Below are 7,875 nucleotides of genomic sequence, written 5' to 3' on the forward strand. Positions count from 1 at the left end.
CTTAACATATCACAACTGACTAAATTGTTTCATAATAAACATTTATATATAGAGTACTAGTATTTGAATATATTAAGGTTTTATGATTTGTAAATATTGAAACTGTGTAAATGATGAAGATGTATGTGATAATGTGTAAATGATAAAGATGTATGTGATAATGTGTAAATGATGAAGATGTATGTGATAATGTGTAAATGATAAAGATGTATGTGATAATGTGTAAATGATGAAGCTCTATGTGATAATGTGTAAATGATGAAAGATGATAATGTGTAAATGATGAAATGTGTAAATGTGATGAAGATGTATGTGATAATGTGTAAATGATGAAGATGTATGTGATAATGTGTAAATGATGAAGATGTATGTGATAATGTGTAAATGATAAAGATGTATGTGATAATGTGTAAATGATGAAGATGTATGTGATAATGTGTAAATGATGAAGCTCTATGTGATAATGTGTAAATGATGAAGATGTATGTGATAATGTGTAAATGATAAAGATGTATGTGATAATGTGTAAATGGTGAAGATGTATGTGATAATGTGTAAATGATGAAGATGTATGTGATAATGTGTAAATGATAAAGATGTATGTGATAATGTGTAAATGATGAAGATGTATGTGATAATGTGTAAATGATAAAGATGTATGTGATAATGTGTAAATGATAAAGATGTATGTGATAATGTGTGTAAATGATAAAGATGTATGTGATAATGTGTAAATGGTGAAGATGTATGTGATAATGTGTAAATGATGAAGATGTATGTGATAATGTGTAAATGATGAAGATGTATGTGATAATGTGTAAATGATGAAGATGTATGTGATAATGTGTAAATGATGAAGATGTATGTGATAATGTGTAAATGATGAAGATGTATGTGATAATGTGTAAATGATGAAGATGTATGTGATAATGTGTAAATGATAAAGATGTATGTGATAATGTGTAAATGATAAAGATGTATGTGATAATGTGTAAATGGTGAAGATGTATGTGATAATGTGTGAAAATGTGATAATGTGTAAATGATAAAGATGTATGATAATGTGATAATGTAAATGTAAATGTGTGAAGATGTATGTGATAATGTGTAAATGGTGAAGATGTATGCGATAATGTGTAAATGGTGAAGCTTTATGTGATAATGTGTAAATGGTGAAGATGTATGCGATAATGTGTAAATGATGAAGATGTATGTGATAATGTATAAATAATGCAGTCGTATATGATAACGTGTAATAACATGATCCAGTACACGTGTTGATTCACAGTACAAACCTAGCCGACAAGTAGTTGACACGAGCAATTCATAATGAATACACTGTTAACATTTTGGCCTAACTACACACACACGACTGAACACGTGAATGGTGTTTGTTTGTTTGTGTAGATCTATTAATGGAACATTTCGGAAATTCTATTGAGAAAGCACTTGGTGAAAATTCACGTGTTATCATAGTTGGTGATATAAATGTTGACTAACTAGTTAAAACTATCATAAACCTGACATTTATGACAACGTCGAAAAGTTGCACATTTAAGTCCAATTGAAACATGGGTTGTCAGGGATATCCATAAGGCTACTTAATTTGTATCAATAATTACCGGCGATAATATGTTCAGTGTTTCATTCTGAGATAAGATCAATGACCACGTTCGTGGTAAAAGTGAGGATAGCGTTGGCGTAAACGTCACATGTTCCGTCCGGTCTCTGCGGTTGGTTAGAATAACATTCACATGTTCTGTCATGTGCAGGTGGTTATGTCAATCTGTTCACAGTGTAGAAAGTATTGGTAGCCCGCCTCAACTTCTTGTCGGCTAGGTGTGTACTGTGAATCCACACGTGTCATTGTTACTGGCAGGACGTGATTTCACGGCTCTGGTAAACGATCGAGTAGGCTTGATGTATGTTATTTCGGTTCATTGTCAATTATTTAATTGAAATGGCTTCACAGGTTTTCAGAAATCTCTCTTTACAAATGTCTTGTTCAAAATTTAAACAATGAAATTTGAACCAATGGTACAAATAGATCGTATAGGTTGCTATAGAATGATCTGTATTACTACATTGTTGTTTCTCGATTTGTCCAATTTTCAAAATAACATGGACAGAGGAATGTTATTAGAAGGATTATAAGCTATTTAAGATGATGAGGTTACCTATGTTCACCTGTGTCTGTGTGATATATACGTCCCTGGTCTGTATTCGAAGTTGATGGTAGGAATCTGATTGAGCTGATAATTTGTTTACGTTTTACATATTTTTACTTCGTGTTAATTTACATGTTTTATCGTAATTGATTTATTGGTGGTACATTTAATTCAAATTTCACAATTTCTTTATCAATAGCATGTCTAAATTTGAAAAAAATAGATAATGATGTTATACCTTAATTGTATAAACTAGACTTGTTTAATGTTTTTTCATAACGTTGTTAACAGGAACATTTGATATATGATGTACATTCAGGAGAGTTTACATTTGTACATTTATATATATACGTCGTTAATAAAAACGGCCAATTTCAATTCATATTGAGTCCTTGTTGGTTTATTTACAAGTCTAACTAGCTTGCCATGTTAGCTGTTCATAGTGGAATCATTTATAAAAAAAACTATTATACATTTTCTTTATTATTAACAAATAATTTGTGTCAAATCACAGTATCATCACTAGCTAATGGAAATGAAGGTATGCCATTCACACCCCGACATATACGCCATTGTCAAAGTGTCTCAGGAGATTCAGGCCTCCAACTGAAACAACACGAGACAACGTCAACCCGTTACAAGGGAAGCAACCAGACCACGTGGGAAGCGATACCGAAACATCGACAGTAGAATGACCCATCTAAAGGAGAGCATTCATAAACAGAGGATCGACATCTTGGAATAGGAAAAAAAAAAAAAAAAAAGCAGCGTTATATCTTCTTCACTTGGGATAAAGTCTCTAAAAGTGTTTACTAGAATGTGCAATGTGCTAGTAGACAGTTACATCAAACCACGTGTTTGTACCTGTATTGTATATCACGCCAACAAATGAAATATCCACCATGACATGTAATGTTAAATTGTAGTATTTCATGTCACCAAATGTAATACTATTTGAAATGTGTATCATATCAATTTCTTAATCTACAAGAATTCATCTACAGTAACTCAACTATCTCTCCTCATTTACATATTGTTACATAGAATTTCATCATTTATACGTTCAAACACCTTCATCATTAACTCATTATCACATACAGCCTCATCAATTACATATTATCACATACAGTTTCATCATTCACACGTCATAAAACTTTAAGCATAAACTTAAAATGCTGATATCACTAAAGATGCTGTGTATGATGCATCGAAATAAAGGAATAAAGCGAGTGGATATCAAAATATCATATATTGTCTAAGGAAGTTAGGGCTAAGAGAACACACATATGAACTGAAATGTCGAAACATTGGTTGATTTAAGCCAACTCAAAAAACGAACAGTGACTAGGATATGTTCTAGTAGAACAAGTTGAGAGTCGGATGATGTACAATTGATCCTCCCGAGATATTTGCAACATAACTGTGCAATATTTCATTTCTTTAAAATTTAAAATTATACACATCTCGGGATCAACGTAGCCGCATCTAGAGACAAAGGAAAACATACATATCATGCATAGAAACTTGAGAAATATTTATCCAGTAACTTTCAATGTAAGAAAGAAATGAAACAAATTATAACCGTCAAAAGCCATGAATTAGGCCTGTTGTTAGCCAGTATTAGTATTGGTCTCAACAAACATAATGTATAACAAGTGACAAACATCTGTAATGTAAGAATATTGATTGCGATCAATTCAGAACTTCTCAAGAAGTTGCAATAAGCTTTACATTTACATACATACATAACACACTCACAAATCAGAGAACATTTAACATCTTGATAGTTATACAAGTAATCAACAGTCACTGAGGACAATAACTGCAGGTTTCACTAGGCCAACTTATAGAAATCCTTACCATAGATTTGAGGATATGGACGATAAAACAAGTAGTTCATGGCCTCTATCGTACACTTCTTAAAGCATTTTTTCACTGTTAAGACTTACCACTAGAAATATGTTCATTTCAAACTGCTGTCTAAATTTTAACAACGTATATCATCTGAAGAAGGCTACTTACGACAAGTCCTAAAACAGTAGGAGACATTTCAGACTATATCAAATCAAATGCAGTCGTTACTATGTTTCTTTCTTATTAGAGGTATGAAAGTGTCTGCATCTCATAGTTATCAAGTTCCACGAGGGGACAAATCGACAGAATGAGAACCGAAAATAAGATACATGTACATGTTTGAGCACTGGTCAGATTTGGCTGCTTCCGTACTGCTGGCCAACATGTGACAGTAAAAATAACGGAGATGAAATATACAAATGGAGAGGTAGAGTAAAAGCTATGGGGTCTCATAAAGGGTGCATGTAAAGTTTACCGCCCACAAATTGGAATATTTAGTACATTTAGTATGAAAATATTCTAGAATAACTCACCAAGAGGTAGTCTCCCCTTGTCTATCATTAAACGAATACTTGAGTTTAGCCTAGTAATAATATGTACAGAAAAAAATCCGAAGTACTTGTTTATAAAACACATCGTAATTGTCTGATTTTACACTTTTCCTATTATTTATCTATCTCATTATAATGTTACTAACCATATAACATATGATATAATGTTAAACAAACTTATTTACATAGTAACCATATAACATATGATATAATGTTAAACACAAACATCCATTAAATTTTCTGGGAAACACACAAGTACTCTAGTTGATTTGATAAATTCTTTATTAAGTTACTCTTGTTTCCGTATCCAATTTCAATCACGTGTTTGATGTTACCACTGATGCTATGTAAAGAGAAACGAAATAAAAGTTTATCATATGAATAATAAGTGAATTTAAAGTCAACAATTAAGTGAAATTAATATGGCTTGTTATGATCTTTTTACTTAAATCGTTCTGTCTCTTACTTAAATTGGAAAAATAAGTTTTGGAAACACACAAGTGGTCTAGGAAGTTAGTTGAGAGATTTGATAAAATTCTAATATTTGTTGTAGTTGAATTCATTTTGTTTAGTTTTATTGATATGTGTATACACAGTTAAGTGATCCACCATCATGAAAAAGTCGGGGTTTTTTTTCGTGCGGTAACTTTGATGTTTTGAATTAGATTTGGATGGAAAAATAAATGACGTCAAATAATTATCACTGCGTAACTTGAAAGTACAGATATCACGTGGTATCCAGGTACGTTTGATATGTCTATTATTTACCTTATGCACGGCACCACCGATTTGTCCGCATAATCTACCAACCCTTTTCTCTCTGAAGAGTGATAATTAAATTTACATCTAATTCATAAGTGCCCCCATACAGCTTACTGAAAACGACAAAAAAACAAGTTGCAATCACGTGTATGATAAAGCTGACTGGCAAAAATTCTTTGGGAGCGGTGGATAGTAATACGTCATCTCGGTTATTTGAAAAAAAAAATGACAAAATCGTCGTCTCGTCGATGTGGGGTCATGGACGTGACGCATCTTTTCATTTGCTGTAGAATTCACGAAATATGTGTTCATCAAACATTTTGTCCTTTACGTTTATCAAAATGTGTTGTGTTCCTATCTTTTTAATCCAACTTTTAATTGTAAGGGAAATCGCTGGATCGCTGGGCTATTTTAGCATCGAAGTAATAATCATGACCACCGTCTCGCTCATTACATCTGTTGTCGATGATTCAACCGAGAAAATGCAGTTTTATTTTTTATTATTAATTATTTTTAATACATTAAAACCCTTCAAAGAAAATTAAGATAAGAACAAATGTATCTAAATCCCCTACATCCAGGTGGGTATTCATGTATCTACTTTCAATAGCTTATGAGAAAGTCACACGACGTAATAGACTTGTTGGAAGTTCTTTTATAAAAGAAAACTCGTAAACCTGAAATAATCAATTTATTTTATTTTTTAATTTGCAAACAGTTTCACAGCATTAATTTATGTTCACTATAATTTGTTTTAGGTGGAAACTCACAGATAATGCCAACACGAGAACAAAAAAGCAAAAATGTTCTGAAGATATGCCGTTTTATTTATCACATAACGTTATTTGTATAAGTTAATGAAAATCTATGTTTTAATCAATTATTGAGAATATCTTGACAGCGAAAATTACTTCTTGTCAAATACAAACATTCTTTTCTTCTGATCCTTCCTCTTATTTTCACAACACAAATGCCATTACTCTGACATATTGCTTGTTGACAAGGCATGCTACATGCCCAGTAACAAGACACTTGCCCCTTTGGTTATTAAGATGAAGCTGCTTACACTTTTCAAAATATTTCATCCCTGTGCCATCCGCCACCATGAGACATGAGACAATGGTGGCAGGTGCTTTTACGGTCATGAACTTTAAATTCATCACCTCCACAACGTAGGCGTAGAATACAAAAATAACTTTGTCTGATAGGTATTGATGTGTATGTGATGTAATGATATCAATTTGATCAATTTTGATAATATATATATATATTGCTTTTGTTTTCTCTATTTCAGTTTATAATCTGCAAAATGCACTAAAAAGGAAAAGTAGTTAATATAAGCTTATAATCATTTCTAATTTTTAATTACCCATATACTATCAGTTTCACTGGAAATTGATGCAGCAATAATTTCACAATAAAAAAAAATGTTTAAACTTTGATCAGTTAGATATAAACAATTTTATACATTAAAACAAGAATTCTTATTCTATGGCACAATTTATTGATAATGAAAAAAATAAATAATTGTCACATCTCAACATGCCAAACATATACGAAATAAAATCATGCATACATTCATAAATATACATATCTATATGCAATACAATCTCATCATGCCAATTTAGAGTGTTGTGTTTGACATTTTTTCTCACAGAAATAAAAATAAACAAAATACATATGATATATGTACATTAAATGTGACATTCCATTACATAAACTTAAATATAACAAAGGATGGATGGATGAGTAATTGAAAAGGCACTTGGGGTTTTATAATATATAATAAAGTACATCAAAATTAAGGGCAAATCTGGCCCTCAAACCACAGCTAAAGGAATGGAGCTAAAACATTAACATGGAATAGAAGTTTTTATAACACAACCAATAGAAGATTAGAGTTTTGGTGACTACACGGTCACCTTCATCAGACAAATGACCAGTGTGGAGCATACTAGCACTGACCTACATAGTGTATGAGATGGTAAGGAATTTGCCAATGTTTTAGGTTGTACTACAGTCCTGTGTACATAAAGGTCAAAATAGTATGACGAGATGGTATATGACAGATTATAGACCAAAGAATACACAAGATGGTAACAATATGGCTATGCTCCACACTCATAGATCAGTAAAACATGATAATCAAGATATAATTTAACTTGACAATATAATTACCTCCCTTTGTATATCATATACCTATAAATACAAATTACCAACTACTGGACAGCTGATTCAAGTGTCCAGTTTTGGACTGATATGGTTTATTTCATTAAATTTGGCGCTCTAGGTGTGTATGTTAGGGTGTGTGTGTTAGGGTGTGTGTGTGTGAGGGGGTGTGTGTGTGAGGGGGTGTGTGTGTGAGTGAGGTTGTGTGAGTTAGGGTGTGTGTGAGTTAGGGTGTGTGTGTGAGTGAGAGTGTGTGTGAGGGTGTGTGTGTATGATGGATGTTTCTGATAAGAGGCCTACGGGCCTTGATGGTCACCCGAAATAAGCAACATAGAATATAAAGGTTAAAGGGTAAGTAGTTATCCAGTGTT

Source organism: Ylistrum balloti, unplaced genomic scaffold (assembly GCF_031769215.1).
Source record: "Ylistrum balloti isolate Yb309-2 unplaced genomic scaffold, AGI_CSIRO_Ybal_v1 Utg369850, whole genome shotgun sequence".
NCBI classification, from domain to species: domain Eukaryota; kingdom Metazoa; phylum Mollusca; class Bivalvia; order Pectinida; family Pectinidae; genus Ylistrum; species Ylistrum balloti.